This window comes from Panthera leo, chromosome B3 (assembly GCF_018350215.1).
Source record: "Panthera leo isolate Ple1 chromosome B3, P.leo_Ple1_pat1.1, whole genome shotgun sequence".
Classification (NCBI taxonomy): Eukaryota; Metazoa; Chordata; class Mammalia; order Carnivora; family Felidae; genus Panthera; species Panthera leo.
The window spans coordinates 46,572,773-46,591,432 of record NC_056684.1 but is presented as its reverse complement, the minus strand read 5'-3'; the positions used below and the strand labels follow the sequence as shown (position 1 = coordinate 46,591,432).

The window sequence follows — 18,660 nt, the reverse complement described above, 5'->3', positions numbered from 1 at the left end:
GATGGGGGGTTCCCATAGCCCCTGATCACACTGCAGTGCAGTGGAGTTGGAGGGCTAGTTAAAAAACAGAAGTGGGGCGCCTGGGTGGCTCAGTCAATTGAGTGTCTGACTTCGGCTCAGGTCATGATCTCACAGTTCCTGAATTTGAGCCCCGCGTCAGGCTCTGTGCTGACAGCTCAGAGGCTGGAGCTTGCTTCAGATTCTGTGTCTCCTTCTCTCTCTGCCCCTCCCCTGCTTGTGCTCTCTGTCTCTCAAAAATAAATAAATGTAAAAAAAAATTTTTTTTTAATTAAAAAAAAAACAGAAGCAAGGTTGCCACATGTAGCAAATGAAAATATAAGACACTCACTTAGCTTTAAGTTTAATAAAAAATGAGTAGTTTCTTTTAAAAAATGTTTTTAAAGCAAGGTCCATGCCCACCATGGGGCTTGAATACATGACCCTGAGATCAAGAGTCACATGCTCTACTGACCAAGCCAGCCAGGCGCCCCAATAGCAAATAATTTCTTAGTACATGCCAGATATCACATGGAACATACTTATACTAAGATTTTGGGGGTCTGTCTGAAATTCAGTCAAAACTAGGCATCCCATATGGAGCCTGGCAGCATGAGATGGGAGGGAAGCACAGTCCCAGGCTCCAACCAGCACAGCGCTGGGCTCAGCTCTTCTTCCTGGCTTGGTATTTCAGGCAACCCTTCCCTCTCCCAAATTTCTCAAATCTCCAGAGACTCGGCCTGCTTTCCTCTCCTTTCATGGAGCCACTTCCTAACCCCAATGGGAAATTTTCCTAGAGTCCTCATACTTCCCATCTTCTTTTCTCTGGCCCTCCAAAGAAGCACACACGCTCTCTTGCTTCCTTTTCAGGGTTTTCCCACTAACCATCACAAGAACACCAACAGGGGTAGTAAAAGGAATAATAAGCATGAAGAAACCCAGAAGCTTCCAAAATGACTATAATGGTCTCTTGGTAATTATTTCCCACTTTCTCAGCAACACCCACACTCCCACCTCCTACCGCTCCACCCCCAGGTCTCTCTTTCTGAGCTGGTTCTAGACTTCTCCTCAGACTGGTGCCAGAGTTCATCAGCCCCACAGGCTTCTCATTCATCAGTCATCTCTCTCCACTGACCCTTGACCCAAGCAAGGCCAAATGCTGCCTTTGTTACACACTGCTGCGTTGAACGAAGCTATAGCCAGAGGAGGGGTGCCCCCTCCTGCACTGGCAGACCTTCATGCCCGTGTATAAACTATCTCAGGAAACAGACTCCCTTCTTCCTTTACCATGTTCAGTCCTTGTCTTTAAATCCTAAGTCCAGGGCAACTGCAACTATGCTCCTGCCTTTAAACCCCCATTCTTTTGGCACCCTCAAGTAAGCCTGGTCCTTCCTACACAGCCAGTACTACAACAGTTTCATTTCTCTTGATCTCCACCAGTCTGGCTCCTCACATTGCTGGGCATCTAAGGAAGAGCTGTCATCACCTAGCAGCCCACTGGCTGATTCTGGCCCACAGATTTTGGGCAGAGAAATTGTACAATGCGTTAAAAATTAGCTAACATCAAAAAGTTTTCATTATAACTTCTGCTTCTGGCTTATCTTTATAAATCAGAAGATCTCAGGCCACCAGGCCCACATTTCTGCACATTCCGGGGTGCCTGCACACCCTGCTTCCCCATTTCCTTCCTCCAGTTTCCTGCCAGTCCCGTCAGGACTGACACTCAGCCATTCACCGGAGAATTACAGGACTTTCACACACGAATGGCAGACTAGACATAGACTCCTGATTAACACATTACATAACAGGCTGAGAACCAGGTTAAATTATAGTATTTTTTTTTTAATGGGTAGTTAAAACAGTTCTAAAAGAAATCATTAGGGGCGCCTGGGTGGCTCAGTTGTTTGAGTGTCCGACTTCGGCCCAGGTCATGATCTCATGGTTCGTGGGTTCAAGCCCCATGTCGGGCTCTGTGCTGATGGCTCAGAGCCTGGAGCCTGCTTCAGATTCTTTCTCCCTGTCTCTCTGCCCCTCCTTGGCTTGCATTCTGTATCTCTCTCTCTCTCTCTCTCAAAAATAAACATTAAAAAAATTAAGAAAAAAAAGAAATCATTTATTTTCTCTTATGACTGGATATGCTAATTTGAGGATTACTGAAAAGCATGCATATAGTTATTCTGGTTGTCCTTTACAGGTTTAGAATTAACTGAATCTAGTGCTACAAAATATATAGACATTATAAAATTACATCTCATTAAATTTAAAGGAAAAGTTTGCTGGTAAATAATTGTAGATTTGCTCATTGAATGTATTTCAAAACACATTTAATGTTACAATCTGCCAAATCATATGGAATAGGAGTCTCTTCATTTTTGCCAACATGGGAGTAATAGGCGAAAGCCAAAGACAAGCGGACGGAACATGGAATTTCACTCTCCCTCTGCAAAGACTCAGAAGGAAAGAATATGTTTGTCAGCATCTTTATGACAACACCACAAGCAAAGACAATACTGAGTTTCTTCAATACTCCCCAAAGCAGACAAACATCTCGTGTTTACTGTTGACAACAGTGTTGTCTGTCCTCAGAGCTCAGGCGCTGGCATCATCTGCTACACTTGATCATCTTACCTACAAAGTTATCCTCCTGAATAATGTAAGAAATACTTCCTGGCAAGTATTTGAGAGCCATTTTGCAAAATAAAGCATCTTGATGGATCAATAACATACATAGATGCTAATTAACATGTCCATCATACAATCATTATATTCATCACATTATAAAGTACATCTTAATGGAGAAATGTTTTCTTTCTTATTTTTGTTGGAAAAGTCAGAATTTATCCCCGCTTATCCAAATCTGGCCCATATTGTTAGAAGAGATCACAAAACTATAGAGTCACAGATTTTAAAGATGTCTTGGTGTTGGGTGACGCATTTTATCCCTTTTCCATCATCAGAGTTAACTGGAAGAATGCAGGACAGGTTTGGCTCACAGAGAGAGAGCCAAAAGACGACCGCAACTGAGCAGAGTATATGTCCAAATTCTGCTCAAATTTTGCAAATGAAGAAGCTGAGACTAAAGAAGAGGAATTAGCAGGACAAAGCCTCATGGTTGGTACAAGACACAGGAGTCTGGGTTGGTGTGCTACTCTTTCTAGCATTGCCTCCTTAGAAAATGCAAAACGATGTTGAGGATCCTCTGTGGAAGAAGTCAGGAGCATGCACTGTACCCTTTAAAAGATTTTCATTAAAATGGTGAAATACACAATGTTTTTACATAAAGGGACAAAAAGATGTCCATATATGTAACTAGAAGAATATATACCCGATGCTAACACTAGAATATAGGCTCTGATTACTGCTGTCTTCACGGCACTGACAATTTTGGGGCACAGCAGGTGTTTGATAAATAGGGTGACCATATGTGCTGGTTTGCCTAGGACATCCCCATTTATGCCTCTCGTCCTGAGGGTGGGCCCCTTAGTGCTCCTTTCCATTCTCCAATATCTCCAATATTAACTAAATATTAATAAATGCACTTGAATGAATAATTTATGAAGGATGGGATTCATTTTTATTTTTCTGTTTTGATTTATCTGCATTTTCTAAATTCTGTATTAATAAACATGTGTATTTGCATATTAGGAAAAAACATTTTTTAATTAAAAATAAAAAATTTGGGGCGTCTGGGTGGCTCAGTTGGTTAAGTGGCCAACTTCAGCTCAGGTCATGATCTCGCAGTCTATGGGTTCAAGCCCCGTGTCGGGCTCTGTGCTGACAGCTGGGAGCCTGGAGCTTGTTTCAGATTCTGTGTCTTCCTCTCTCTCTGCTCCTCCCCCGCTTGCACTCTGTCTCTCTCTGTCTCTCAAAAATGAATAAACATTAAAAAAATAAAATAAAATAAAAAAATTGCCTCTTGATCAAATCAGCTTCAGTTCAAATAGTCAATCCTATGAATCATGGAATTTCCTGATGATAATCTAAATATTGCAATAAACCTCCAGAGTTGAATTTTTTTTAAAGTTTTAATTATTATTTTGAGAAAGAGAGAGAGCACAAGCAGGGGAGGGGCAGAGAGAGAGGGAGAGATAGGATCCCAAGCAGGCTCCACACTGTCAGCATGGAGCTTGATGTGAGACTTGAACTCATGAACCATGAGATCATGACCTGAGCAGAGACCAAGAGTCAGACATTTAACCAAATGAGCCAGACAGGTACTCCCAACATGAAATTTCTTTCTTAAACCTACAATTTACAAATAGAATGTTAAATTGCTCTAGAACACTAGAGCAAAACTGAAAATCACAAATATTTTTTTTAACTCAGATTACAACATAGTGTGGTTTTCAAATTAAGCCACTTCTATGTTAAACTATTTGGCAATTGGATCTCTATGATAAGTAAAGAGACTCTTTGAATGTGTTATTTCTTTTTGGTTTAAAAAAATAATTAATTTTTTGTTAATTTCTCTCTAGGAGTGTTTTGTGTTAAGAATTCCTACTCGTGGGGCGCCTGGGTGGCTTAGTCAGTTGAGTGTCCAACTTCAGCTCAGGTCGTTATCTCACAGTCTGTGAGTTCGAGCCCTGTGTCGCTCTGTGCTGACGGCTCAGAGCCTGGAGCCTGCTTCGGATACTGTGTCTCCCTCTCTCTGCCCCTCCCCCACTCATGCTCTGTCTCTCTCTCTCTCTCTGTCAAAAATAAATAAACTTTAAAAAAAAAAAGAATTCCTACTCGTCCCCATTTTTGTGAAAAGTGGATATTCCTAAAAATTTAATGAAGACCTGCCTGTCCATAAACCATGTCAAATCACAACTTTTTCTTATTATATTCAGCTGAGGAAACAGAAATGTTTTTAAACAATGAACTTGATATCACAGAAATACACTTTAAAATTTGGGTGGAGGTACGTAGAGAGACAGGATGGTGAATACCCGGGAAAATAAAAGAGGGAAAGAAGGAAAGCCTTGCCCACTGCCTTCCAACAGAGAAATGAACGTAATGGGACAGTGAGAGCTTCAGGGCTTCCAATAGCAAGAGAGACACCCTTCCCTCCCTGACACTCCCACCTCCCAGCTTCCAAGATGCTGTGCCCTTTGACTTCCCAGCTCTTCACACTTGGCTTCTGCCCTTTTCACCATCCCTGGGGCTCAGTTCTTAGCATTCGGCTGTGGTTCCTTTGCAAGGCTCTTCCTTCACTGTGGTGCTGGTCTCCCACTAATCCATTCTGATATCCAGAAATGTCCATCTCACCCCAAATCACCCTAAGAACAGCACATGTACACAGGCTTTCAGACCACTTTCCTTGAGATGCCCTGCCATCACTGGAACATAAATGAATAAATGTGATCAAGCACCTACTATGTGCAAGCCACCGCAGGGGATGCATTTTAATCTTTTTTCCATCATCAGAGTTAATTGGAGGAAAGGCAGAACAATATTGGCTCACAGAGAGGGAGCTGGAAGTGGACCCCACCTGGGCAGAGCATATGTGCATGGGACCCATTTACTGCTTTCATCACTTGCCTTCGTGGGACTGAGCCACATCTGGATCCCATTACAATTATGAAAGGTGCAGGCTTCATGCTTGCTCCAAAGCCCAGCTCTGATTTCACAACCAGCCTGGAGAAGCAGGAGGCAAGTAAATACTTCCTGTTCCATTTGTAATCAACATGCACTTGACATCAATAAACCAGGATAATTACATTATCATTATCATTACCATCATTATTATTGGCCACAATCGAGGAGACATTAATAGGGGTTTCTGCAGCATCCTCTTGGGACGGATGGGACTAACACTGGAGTAGGAGGGTGGAGGAGGATGCCATTTGTCGCTTTCCTTAGCCAAGCAGATGAGGCAACTCTTAAAATGCTCTCAAAAGACATAAAGATTTGATCTCACAGACCAGCAGTTGATTGCCTCCATTGTTTCTTCCACACAAAATCACAAGGTCTCCAGGCCTTGAATATTTTCTGGAACCCCAGAACATTGGAAGAGGAGGGATTTTTAAAGATAGTCAAGTCTAGCCTCTTCTTCTCTCTTTCTTTTTTCTTTTATTGTTTTATTTTTGCTGTTGAGGAAATGTAGACCAAGGGACTTGATAGCACATTAGTCTGTAGAACTCAAACTAGAACTTCAGCTTTGGCCTGTCCACTTCCTCCACTGGTTGGGAAGAGCTTAACCGAGCTACCTTCATTCTTATACGTCGGCTTCTTCACCAGAAATTAGACTTTCTAATGGCTTAAGATTCTTCACCGTGGCCCTTAGGCATTCTCTTGTCCATTATCTAATGCAATATAAATATTTGGCAAACAGCCACTTGGCTTCTCCCCTGAAAAGAGAACTGCTACAAGTGAAATTTACATCAGACTATCTCTGCTGAAAACCCTCAGGGCAGTGTGGGTTGTTAGATGCTGGCAAGAATTGTGGAGAGATTTTTCCTTTTGAAAAATGTCTATGTAGGAGGTGTGTGTGTGTGTATCTTACTTGGATATACTCTTTGTTGGATGGTATCCTATCATCAGATGAAGCCTGAAGGAGTATGGGTGGTGGTGGAAAGAGAAATGGATTATTTTGTGTTATCCATTATTTTGTATGATATCACATCTATGATCCTGCTGTGTTTTTAGAATTGTTCTTTTGGACAGTGGGTAAGTCACCTTGTCAATGAAACTATCTGGTGGTGACAGATGATAACTAGACTTAACTGTGGTGATCATTTTGCAATGTACACAAATGTCAAGTCACTGTGTTGAATACATAAAACTAATTAAATAATGTATGTCAACTATATAGTTCAATAAGAAATTTTTTATTAAATTTTTTTAAATGTTTATTTATTTTTGAGAAAGAGAAAGACAGCGTGAGCAGGGAAGGGGCAGAGAGAGAGACACACACAGAATCCGAAGCAGGCTCCAGGCTCTGAGCTGTCAACACAAAGCCAGATGCGGAGCTCAAACCCATGAACTGTGAGATCATGACCTGAGCGGAAGTCAGACCCTTAACCGACTGAGCCACCCAAGTGCCCCAATAAGAAAATTTTTAAATGAAACTACCTGGGACTTTGCAATGTACACAAATGTTGAGTCACTATGTTGTATACGTAAAACTAATTGAATACTGTATGTCAATTACATAGTTCAATATAAAAATTTTTTAATGAAACTACCTGGGACATCCATACTCATAAACATGCATGAGCACATGCGCACACACACACACACACACACGCACCACCTTTTTTATCTTCATCACTTTCACTATATCATTGGTACAGAAATGTACAAAGAGAAACAAAACCACCCACGCTCCTTATACTCATAAGAGTCTCTGGTGTCCTAGTGAATGGGTGGTAATGACTGGATGGAATCATCCCTGAATGTATCCAAACCCTTGGAGTCTTTGATTAATAAACAAATATTGTTGATTCTAAAGTTATTTTAATTGTGATTAAAAAGAGCAAAATATGATTAATAAACAAGTTTTTACTTACAGCCACCAACTAAGTCACTTCTTTGATGAGCATTTTTAAAAGAAATAAATTATGAGACACCTCTTAGCTTCCATGATCAATCATGTCAAAGTGACCCTTTTCAAGGGCAGCTTTTCTGTTTAGGAAAAGGACAAAGGAGTAGTCCAGGGCGGCTGCTCAAAAGAACTGGCTGGACAAATGCAGAGAGGTGTCGTTTTCCAAATGTGGGCCTCTGGCTCATTTCCTTCAATTTGCTCACCTTTCTTGTATGAAATGACCTGATTTTCCTCAACATCTTGATGATTTATTGTAAATAAGGGTTATTTATAAGAGATCTTCCTGGAGGAATAGCAGAATTATGTAATGGCTTCCCAAGAGGCCAGCTTAGCATTGTAACTCCCCTTCCTCCAATTCAGGGCAGAAACAAGAAAATAAAACCTCATTTAACTGTTTATTCAACCCAAATAAATCTGGCTCCAGGGCCTGCCAAGATTTTACAGTGCCAGAGGCAAGGGGGTGAGAAACCAGAAAGGGAAAGGAGGAAAGAGAATTGTAAGACGTGGGCAAGCGAGGGAAGCAAACAGCTCACACGGCGTGAGCTTCCTGCCTCCACAGACCCTGTTTATGAAATCTGAGCTCCTGCACCCCCGACACATGGAGTCAGGATCCAAAACGGATGGAAAATGAGAAAACTTCAAGCCATTTCCTGACTTCTCCAGTGTGTTCTCACCTTTTACCAGTTGGGCCCCAGACCGGACAGGTGCGAACAACATTTCCTTCACACTGTTCCCCCAGTCCTTGTTCCTTGGGGTTCAGAGGGGCTGCATGTTAGAAGGGACCTCAAAAGGTCATCCAGCTGATTCTGCTGCCTCCAGGCAACAATGCCTCACCGCAGTTGAAGATTCCATACTTTGTTTTGGAATATTCCACAACCCCCGTTGGTTGTCTGTTTCAAGATTGAACCATCCCATTTTCTTTTCTTTTCTTTTTTTTTAATGTTTATTTTTCGAGAGAGAGAGAGAGAGAGAGACAGAGAGAGAGACAGAGAGAGAGAGAGGCAGAAAGAAAGGGAGACACAGAATCTGAAGCAGGCTCCAGGCTCCCGTGCTATCAACACAGAGCCCGACACGGGGCTCAAACTCATGGACCATGAGATCATGACCTGAGCCAAAGTTGGATGCTTAACTGACTGAGCCACCCAGGCACCCCATGAACCATCCCATTTTCAAAGTGTTTGCTAGTTAGAAGCAAGAGAGAAAGGAGAAGTTTATAAAAAACAAACTGTGGCTTATATTCCTTCTACATGCTTTCCTGTTTATTACCTTCTGTCCTAGGTGACAGGCATGGCAAGTAAGTTATCTTCATTATACTGAGATTGGGGGACAAAACAGTTTGTCTAAAGCACCAAATCTCTTTGCTTCGGTGTCACAGATCACTGATGACTTAGTGGGCCTCATTCCCTTATACCCACTTACAACCAGGTCTGTGGCTCTCAGAAAGATAAACTCTCAGCATCATGAAAGTATTGAGAAAAACATGGAAGGTTGAAATGCAGAAACAGTGAGTGTAGGCAACAAGTTCCAGAATAGCAGCTGTGAAGGAATGCAGATCCTCACAGTAGTTAACAATGTCCAAGAACCAAGACAGGCTCTTTGTTTATTTAATTTTAAGATAGAGGACACCTGACTGTGTTCATGGGGTAAGAGGATGGAGACAGTGAAGAAAGTGAGGTTGAATAAATAAGGGGGAAATGTTTACAAGAAGGAATAATAGAGCAAAAGCCTGATGGGAATAGGATAGTTTGTGGTACCCAACTCGGTTGGAGCAATTAACCGTGGACATCAGAAGGACATCACCTCTTCTGAGATGGATGGGAAAGGGATGAAGGTGCAGGTGCACGAAGACAGAGTGTAGGTAGAAGTGGAGGGGGCTACCTGACAGCAGGGGTCAAAGTCATCTGCTGAGCGAGAGCAGAGGATGTTACTGGGGGGCTGAGAAGCAGTGGGGATTCTTGGTGGACCTATAGGAAGTGGGAGCATTACCTAGGGGATGAGAAGCTTTGCAGAGCAGCACGGAAGCCAGTGAAGGAGTGCTGATTTCCACCCAAGGTTGTGTGGGACTTTTGCTAACGTCACTCGGCAGCCTAGGTTTGGGGATGGCGAATCTGGGCTGGTTGAGATAACTCAGAGTTGGAGGTTCTCAAGAAGGTGGGCAGAGGAATGAGGTACAGAAGTTGAAGATGCTGGTTAGAAGGATCTGGACTGGAGGAGGCAGAAATAGAGGCAGAGAAGGCTGGGTGACAGCAAAAAAAAGCAGGAGGCAGAAAACCAGGTGCCACGAAGGAGTTGAAGAGTCAAAGGCCTGGAAGGGAGGATGCTGGGGTCAGACGCTGAGACACTTGGGATTTGAAACCTTAGAAGTGGAGCAGTTCTGGGAGATAACACAGTCTCCACGGTGGCCTCAAAAGTGGGTAGCTAAAGAAGAGTGTAATATGAGACTAACAATATATCCACAGCTTGCTCTTTGGGTAGGGAAACCGGGGCCCTTGCCAGGATCCCACTTGGTGATGGAGGGGTGCACAGTGGCCTACCCCTTATTCTTCTTTTCTGACCATAATTCAAACTCAACATTTCTATCATTAAAGCTATCCCAAAGGTCCTGTGAAAGAAGCTGACAGTTGATACAGCTGCCACAGGTGCTGTGTTCTCAGATCAGCTCTGTCCAGGGAGGTTGACCCAGGCCTCATCCAGCCCTCTTTTCTGACAGAGGCACTGACAAAGATTCTATGCTTGTCCAAACTTTAGTCAGTCTCCTGAACCTTCTCCTAGGCCTATCTGTGCACTTTCTTGTAAAATCCAGTTTTAGCAAGAACTGCTAAAGTCAGTTAACCAGGACCCCCTGCCCTGGATATCTGATGGGGTTCCACATCCTCCACCCTCCCCCCAGGGGGTCTGCTCACCCTGGCCTGTCTTCAGCAAGAATCCTGTTAGGTCAGTTGAGTCAGAATCTCTATATCCCTGATGTTTCTTCTCAGCAATTTTCTATCCACTGACTTCCACCCCACTCCTTGGCTATAAATTCCCACTCGCCCATGTCAAATTCAGAATTAAGCCCAGTTCTGTTCCAGGGTCTCTTATCAACCACTGTGATAGTCCTGAATATATATATTCATTTTATAACTACTTACTGACCAGCTCTGTTTTTAACTTGATAGCACTGAGAGACTTTAAGGAATCTTCTTGATTTCAATCTTGAGAGCTTAGGGGCATGTATTGAAGAATCCTAGCACCTCCTAATAATTCCTTAACTATTACCTGCAAGTTTATCAAAACTCTCTTTAATCCATTTGTGTTTTCAGCATGTACAACACCCCAGGGGTAATGTGTTACATAAATTTATCACTTTCTCTATAAGGTAATTTTTTCTTTTACTTGTCCTGAACTTGACCCTTTCAATCTTTCAAAGATACTGTGTAATTTAAAATTTTGGATTTACACACTTTATAATTTTAGAGACGGTTTTCCCCAGCCTTCACCTCTGTAGAGTTGAGCTTTAGTCATTTTGCCTGTTCACATCCAGTCCCACTATCTTCACATGGCCCTCCTGACAGTGCTGTTAATCAGATAGTGATGCCTCTTGATTTACCTCAGAGCTTTCAAAGCACTCATAACTCATCTTATTTGAGCCCCCACTGAAATCCTAAGAGTTAGGAAGAAACTTCTACTCATTGCATAGATCAAAAAGAGGTTGACTTGCCCAAGGACACACTTGACTTTTGATTCCAAATTCTAGGCTTTCTCCATACCTCAAGCACAACAGCACTACAGTTAGGAGAGTGACTTTTCAGGTTCTAGCTCAAAGCTCCACCCTGTCCCTTTCTATGAACTTAGACAATTTATTCAGTTGCTACAAGTCCAAGTAACTTAATCAGTAAAACCAGAATGGATGTTTTTATCCTGAAAGTCTGTTATGTGAATTGAATGAGATTATATCTATGAGTGCTTAGAACAAAATTCCTTGTCCTTTTGCTGAATTATAAGAGACCTTGATGTTCATAACTTACAAATATAGTTTGGAAAATTCTTCCATGATTGCGCTACTTAATAGTTTGCCAGGCTTAAGCTCATTTGTACGTTTTCTGTCTGCTCGCATGTCATTGAAACAGCCCAACAACAGCAGAATACACGTTATTTTTTTTTAACATTTTATTTATTTTTGAGACAGGGAGAGACAGAGCATGAACGGGGGAGGGTCAGAGAGAAAGGGAGACACAGAATCTGAAACAGGCTCCAGGCTCTGAGCTGTCAGCACAGAGCCCAACGCGGGGCTCGAACTCACGGACCGCGAGATCATGACCTGAGCCGAAGTCGGCCGCTTAACCGACTGAGCCACCCAGGCGCCCGGTGAATACACGTTATTTTTAAGTACACATAGAACATTTACCAAGATAGACTGTATTCTAAGTCATTAATCAAATTTCACTAAATTTAAAATGATTAGCATCCTACAAAGCTTGTGCTCTGCCTGACCACAGTGAAATTAATGAGAAATAACATATATCTGGAAAACCCCATATTTGGAAACTAACACATTTCTGAATAAGCCATGGGGTCCACAGATCAAAGAAGAAATTAAGGGGGAAATCAGAAATTAGAAAGTGTTTTGAGCTAAATTAAAATGAAAGCACAGCATATAAAACTTAGCAATATAAATATTGCTAACTCAATATTTAGAAGGAAATAAATATGGTAATATTATAAGCTAATAAATATGCTGTATCAGAAGGAAGATCTTGAACAAATGACCTAAACTTCCATATGAAGAAACTAGGAGAAAGGGAGCAATGATAATAAAGATAAGAGCAGAAATAAGTGAAACAAAAAAAGAGAAAAACCATACAGAAAATCAATAAAGACAGAACTTGATTCTTTAATAAAATCAATAAAGTTAATAAATATCTGCCTTGATTGATTAAAAAAATTATCACAAAAATTAAGAATATCAGGAATGAAGGAGGTGTCATTGCTGCAGGTCTTAAAGGCATTGAAATGAACAAAAGGAAGATGATCTGAACACATTTATGCCAATATATTTGACAACTTGGATGAAATGGACAAATTCCTTGAAGAACACCAACAACCAAAACTCACTCAAGAAGAAATAGAGAACCTAAAAATCCTTATATATATGCTAAAGAGACAAAGTCTAGAGTTATGAACCTTCCCATCGCAGAAACAAAGACCTCAAGGCCCAGATGGATTTACTGCTGATTCTATGAAACATTTAAGGCAGAAATAATATAAATTCTATATAAATTTTTCAAGACAATTGAAGAGAAGGGAAAGGGAACATTTTCCCATTCAGTCTATGAGGCCAGCATTATTCTAATATGAAAACTAGAAAGAAACATTACAAAATTATAAACCAATCTCATGAACATGGATGTAACACCCATAATAAAATTCTAACAGATCAAATCCAAGAATACATAAAAAAAGATAATATATCATTAAAAATGGGGCTTATTCCAGAAATGCAACTTGGTCTAAAATACAAAAATCAATGCAATTAACCATATTAACAGAGTAAAAAAGAAAAACTATATAATCACCTCAATGCAAAAAAGAAAAGAAAAGAAGATGCTATTCCATTTCTGATTAACAACAACAACAACCCCCAGGACAGTAGGAATAGAAAGTAACTTCCTCCACTTGATAAAGGCCATTTATGGCAAAACTAACAGCTGACATCTTAATGGTGAATGACAGAATGCTTTCCCCTACGATTAGGAACAAGGTGTGTACGTCTGCTTTTAGCACTCCTATTCAAATTGTACTGGAGGTACAATAAAGCAAAAAATAAATAAATAAAAGGCATCCAGATAGGAAACTATCTTTATTTTAAGAAGACATGATCATTTGTTTACAAGATGCTAAGGAAAATTTTTTTAAGTCACGAGAACTAATAAATGAGTTTACAATATCCCTGAAATACATGAAATATTTATGTATAAATCTTACAAAATATGTGTAATATCTGCACTACAAACATACAAAAAACTACAAAACACTGATGGGAAAATCTAAATAAGTGATGAAATGGTAATACCATGTTCATGGTTTAGAAAATTCAATATCATTAAGATGTTAATTCACTACAAATAGATCTATAGGTTCATTGCAATTCCAATCAAAAGCTATCTCAGCGAAATCTTCTTGTGGAAATCTACAAGTTCATTAAAATTTTTTAATGGAAAGCTGAAGGAACTAGAATAGTCAAAGCAATTAAAAAAAAAGTTGGACGGGGAACTCAACTTTTCCCTGGATGGGTGGCTCAGTCAGTTAAACATCCAACTCTTGGTTTTAGCTCAGGTCATTATCTCACAGTTCATGAATTCAAGCCCTGTGCCAGGCTTTGTGCTATCTGTGCTTGGGATTCCTTGTTTCCCTCTCTATCTGACCCTTTCTCTCCCCTCAAAAATAAATAAAAATCAAAAAAAAGAATAAAATTGGATACTCACACCACCCAATTTCAAGACTTTCCATGAGCTTCAGTAATCAGTACAGTATGGTATTGATGGAAGAATAGACATGTAATAAACCAATGTAATGGAATAGAGAAACCATATATAGACCCATACATTTACCTCAATTGATTTTTGTCAAAGGTGCAGAGCCAATTCAATGTTTTCAATAAATGGTATTGGACCAAACAGATGACCATATGGAAAAAAATAAAGTTAAATACATACCTGTAACATATACAAAACTTAATTCAAAATTGGTGAGATATAAATACAACACCTAAAACTATAAAACTTTCAGAAGAAAACTTAGAAGAAAATCTTTGCTAACTTTCATTTCCTTAAAACACCACTAAAAAGCATGATTTGCCTAAGAAAATATTGGTAAACTGGACTTCATTGAAATCAAGAACCTTTGCTTTTGACAGTCAGGAAAATGAAAATACAAGTCAAAATTGGGAGAAAATATTTGTAAATCACATATTTGATAAAGGACTTGAATCCACATGTATAAAAAACCCTAAAAAGTTAGTAAGAAACAAAATTTTAAAGTTGGGGGAAATATTTAAACAGATGTTTCACCAACAAAGAAATATAAGTGACAAAAAACATGAAAAGATGCTCAACATTGTAAATCATTAGGGAAATGTTAATTAAAACCACAATGTGTTAACATTAGCCACCTTTTAAAGAGGATAATAAAACAATTGCACCAACAGAACCCCCTAAGTATTAAGAATGAAATTCTTATACATTTCTTGTAGGAATGCAAAATGGTACAGCCACTTTGAAAACCGTTGGACAATTTCTTAATGTTAAACATATACTTATGCTACATAGCAATCCTTCTCCTAGACATATACCTAGATATCTACCCAAGTGAAATAAGAGCTAATATTCACACAGTACTTGTACATGAATGTTTACAGTAGCCTTACACATAACTGGCAAAAATTGGAACCAAATGTCTTCCAAACTTGGGTAAACAAACTGTGGTATATTTATATAAAGGAACACTATGCAGCATTGAAAAAGGAATATGCTACTAATGCACAGAACAACATGAATGAATCTCGGGTGTATTAAACTAAGCCAGAGTCAAATGCTACCTTGTATGAATCCACTTAAATGGCATTCTTAAAAAAGCTAACTATAAGGACAGGAAACAGATTAGTGGTTGCCAGGAGTTTTGGAGGGAGGGACGATGGAACTATTCTAGATCTAAATTGTGGTGGTAGTTATCCTGCTGTATCTATCAGAACTTACAGAACTATACATTAAAGATGGTTAATTGACTGTATGTGTACATGTACTATATCTTACTTTTTTTAATGAAAACACACACACACACACACACACACACACACACACACACACACACATAAGATTCAGAGATTAAGATGACTGAGATCCAGAATTAGTGAGTGGTAAAATTGGGATGTGAATTCAGCTCTGACTCCAAAGCTTGTGTCCTTATCCACTATGGCAGAGGTGCCACAAGATCCCAACACAAAACAGTGGAAACTCTGTCAGCCTGGGAATGACTGTGTGAAATATAAACTTCTGCATGTTAAGCCACAGGTTTTGGGGCTGTTTGTTACTATAGCGTAATGTAACCTGTTCTGACTGATAGATGCAACCACTATGCTGCACTCCCCAGTAGCTTCCTTTTCCAAGACCTGAGGATCTGTGTAAGAGTTTCAGATTATAACCTGGAACAGCAAAGAAGAGAAAGCTGCTGAGGGTCTTGAATCCCAGACTTAGAAGTACAGATGCCACTGGCTAGGTGACTGGGACTTCCACAGAGCTGGACATCCTGGATTCAGTCTACGAAAGAACTATGAGAGGTAGTGGCCCAGTTGCAAATCTCTACACTCTGTGACTGGGCTCCCTCTGGCTCTACCCAGGAGCCATTTTCCTTGGTTTTGAGAAGCTAAGTCTCTCACTGGCAATCTCCCCAAAGGCCAGGCCCTTTGGGCACCAAGAGTATCCAAAGCCTTCCTATTTGGAATCTAGTGCCCTGGCTGGCTCCTGCAGTCTCAGGCTATGTTTTCCTGTGCAGGTTACAATGTTCTATGGAAAATGTGAAGCAGAAATTGTTGTGATAAGCCCGGAGCTGAGGGGCCTCTGGGGAGCAGCCCTGGTGAGCTGGGTCACCTCATTTCGTGAGGGCCAGCCCTCGGGGAGGCTCCACAAGCTTAATTAAAGCCAGCAGGGGCCTGTTTGAAGCAAGAGGAGCAAAAGAGTGAGGGCAGCAAAGAGCAGGCTAAACCAAACCCACCTCCTCTTGCTAGAGCCCAACCTGGGGAGTCCCAGAGGCTGGAGCCCAGTCAAAACCAAAGCACAGGATGAATGAGGGACAACACAGGGAGCACTGAGGGCACCAGGGGAGCCGCAGACGGGGCCTGGGCAGGAAGGCAAGGTGGCTGACTTGGGGGGAAATCACAGCTCTTCTTTGGGGAACTAGTTCCTAGGGCAGAGATGCTGGTGATCACCAGGATAACCAGCTGGGGGTGTAGGAGTTGAGGAACACAGAAATCCCAGACAAATGTGTTCATGAAACGTACACAGAAACATGTTATAGCCAGACATTGCTACTCTACCTTCTTTTGGTCCCAGCCCAGAGAACCCTCTTTCTCCTGAAGACAGTCTCCTTTTCTGCACTGTTCATTCACCCTTGCATGGGTACGTGTGGGGGCAGCAGGGGCTCCACCTTCTGTCCCCATGTATCCCTAACTGTAGCAGCCCTGGGCCCCAACTACATACCTGGAAGATGCTGACTCTGGTTTCCGGGGCTACCAGCCCCATACCATGCTTTGGGTTGGAGAGAAACAGACATCTTTTCCTTCCATGGCCATGAGCTTTGGGAATGCCTTTGGGAGGACTTGACTTCTGGACCAGAAGAGGTGATGAAGGGGTTGACAACAGGCCTGAGTATGAATTTGTACATTTGTACCTCAATTTAGAGTTTGCAAAATCTTTCCACATATCTTGTCTCATTTTCCCCAATTAACTATGAGATCAGAAGAGCAGTTCTTATTCCCATGTTACAGATAGAGGCCCAAGCAAAATGAAATGACTCCCCAAAGTCACAGGGATAGACTCAAGAGCCTTTCCTGCTGCTTCAATCAGGGCAAGTTTTTTTTGTTTTTGTCCCAACATTGATAAAAGATTTCTCCTGCTAAAAAATAAAATTGTTTAAAATAGCCACAAAATGTCTGAAGATCAATATTGTCATTTTTCTGCTGAGTAAAGAAATGAAATGATTCGTCCAAATTCATGCTGAATAAGCATCCAAGGTGGGGCCAGACCCATTTTTTCCTGCTTCCAGGCCAGTTTTCTTCTTTACACAAAATATGGTCCTGGGCCAGAACCGAGCAGTGTCTTTACTCCTGGGTAACTCCGGGCATCGCTGTTCTTTCTTGCCAGGGTCCAGGCAGAATCTCAGAATTGAGGGCAGGAAGGAAACTGAGTCCTAGTCCAAGGAACAGGGTTTTACACTTCACCAAAGAGGGCACCAACGCCAGGAAGAAGTGACTTTTCCCATATCACACAGTAAGTTAGAGGCAGAAACTGGATAAACCTGGGCGTTCCCAGGTCTTCAGGGTAGGGCTCTTCCATCGCACTGGAGCCTGCCCCTTCCCCTGCCCCTTGAACTGTCCGGCCAGGTCGCCTTCCCCCAACCTACGCCCTGACTACCCACCTCCGGAAATTCCTGACTCTTGCCTCCCTGACAGCCAATCGCCTCCTCCCTTGGCCTCAGACAGCCCGCCCCTCAGAAGGAGGCCTCACGCGCTTTCCTCGACCAGCTCTTACAATAGCGGTTCTCCCCCTCTAGCCCCACCCTAGCGCTGGGTTCCAGGCAACACAGTTAAGATTCCCTGTGCCCAGGAGGTAAAGGGTTACAATCTAGTACAGAGTGGAAATGCTGGAGGTGATGGGGCGAAATGTCCTTCTGTGCAGTTCCCTGATCCTGGAAAACTTTTCATGACTTCTTCCTTGAGAGCCCTTAATGTCACCACACTGCAACACCTGGCTGAGAAGCAGCCTCCATGGGGGAGTTCCAGCTCAACCGTTAAGGGAGGGTTTTGGTGGGTCCATGCTCTTCTCCCGCCTTAGACTTGAATGACTCCCAGCCCCACCCACCCTGTTTCTGAGGGGCTCATTCAGCTTTGCGTTCCCAACACATATACACATCACCAGCAACGGGTGCTTTGCACATAGCACCAGATATTTGCTTAATATTTATTATACGTTATTCTATTATATTGTCATACTATTTTTACTATAATATTTATGTTCTATTTATTTATATGATTATTTACATACTCTATATACTTAATGACATTATTATACTTATATATACTATATAAAATAATGTATATATAATATATACTATCATTATCTATTCCATATAATACATGATGATACATGACATATAATACATTATAATATGTAACTTAAAATATTATAATTAATATTAATTTATTAGTTCATAATTACTATATCCCCATATACTTGTGCAGGACCAAACCCCAAGGGAGACAGAGAAGGATCCTGAGCCATGTAGTTCATGAGTTATAAGGAGGAGAACCAAATCCCAAATATATTGCCCCAAATGCTTTTCTTAGGCGTTTCCAATATCTTTAAAGACTCCTTAGAACCCTG

At 41.2% G+C, this 18,660-nt stretch overlaps 1 long non-coding RNA gene across 2 annotated transcripts in view; it reads right to left on the bottom strand.

Moving 5' to 3' along the window:
* LOC122221986 overlaps positions 1-17,792 on the bottom strand; it is a 76,916-nt gene extending 59,124 nt beyond the window's left edge. Inside the window, exon 1 of one of the 2 annotated variants that reach the window (XR_006203568.1) lies at positions 16,759-17,792. This is a non-coding gene — a long non-coding RNA (uncharacterized LOC122221986). Of the gene's footprint in view, positions 1-8,199; positions 8,310-16,758 lie in introns of those variants that run through there. The other variant, XR_006203567.1, reaches the window with a different exon arrangement.
* Positions 17,793-18,660: the final 868 nt, after the last annotated feature.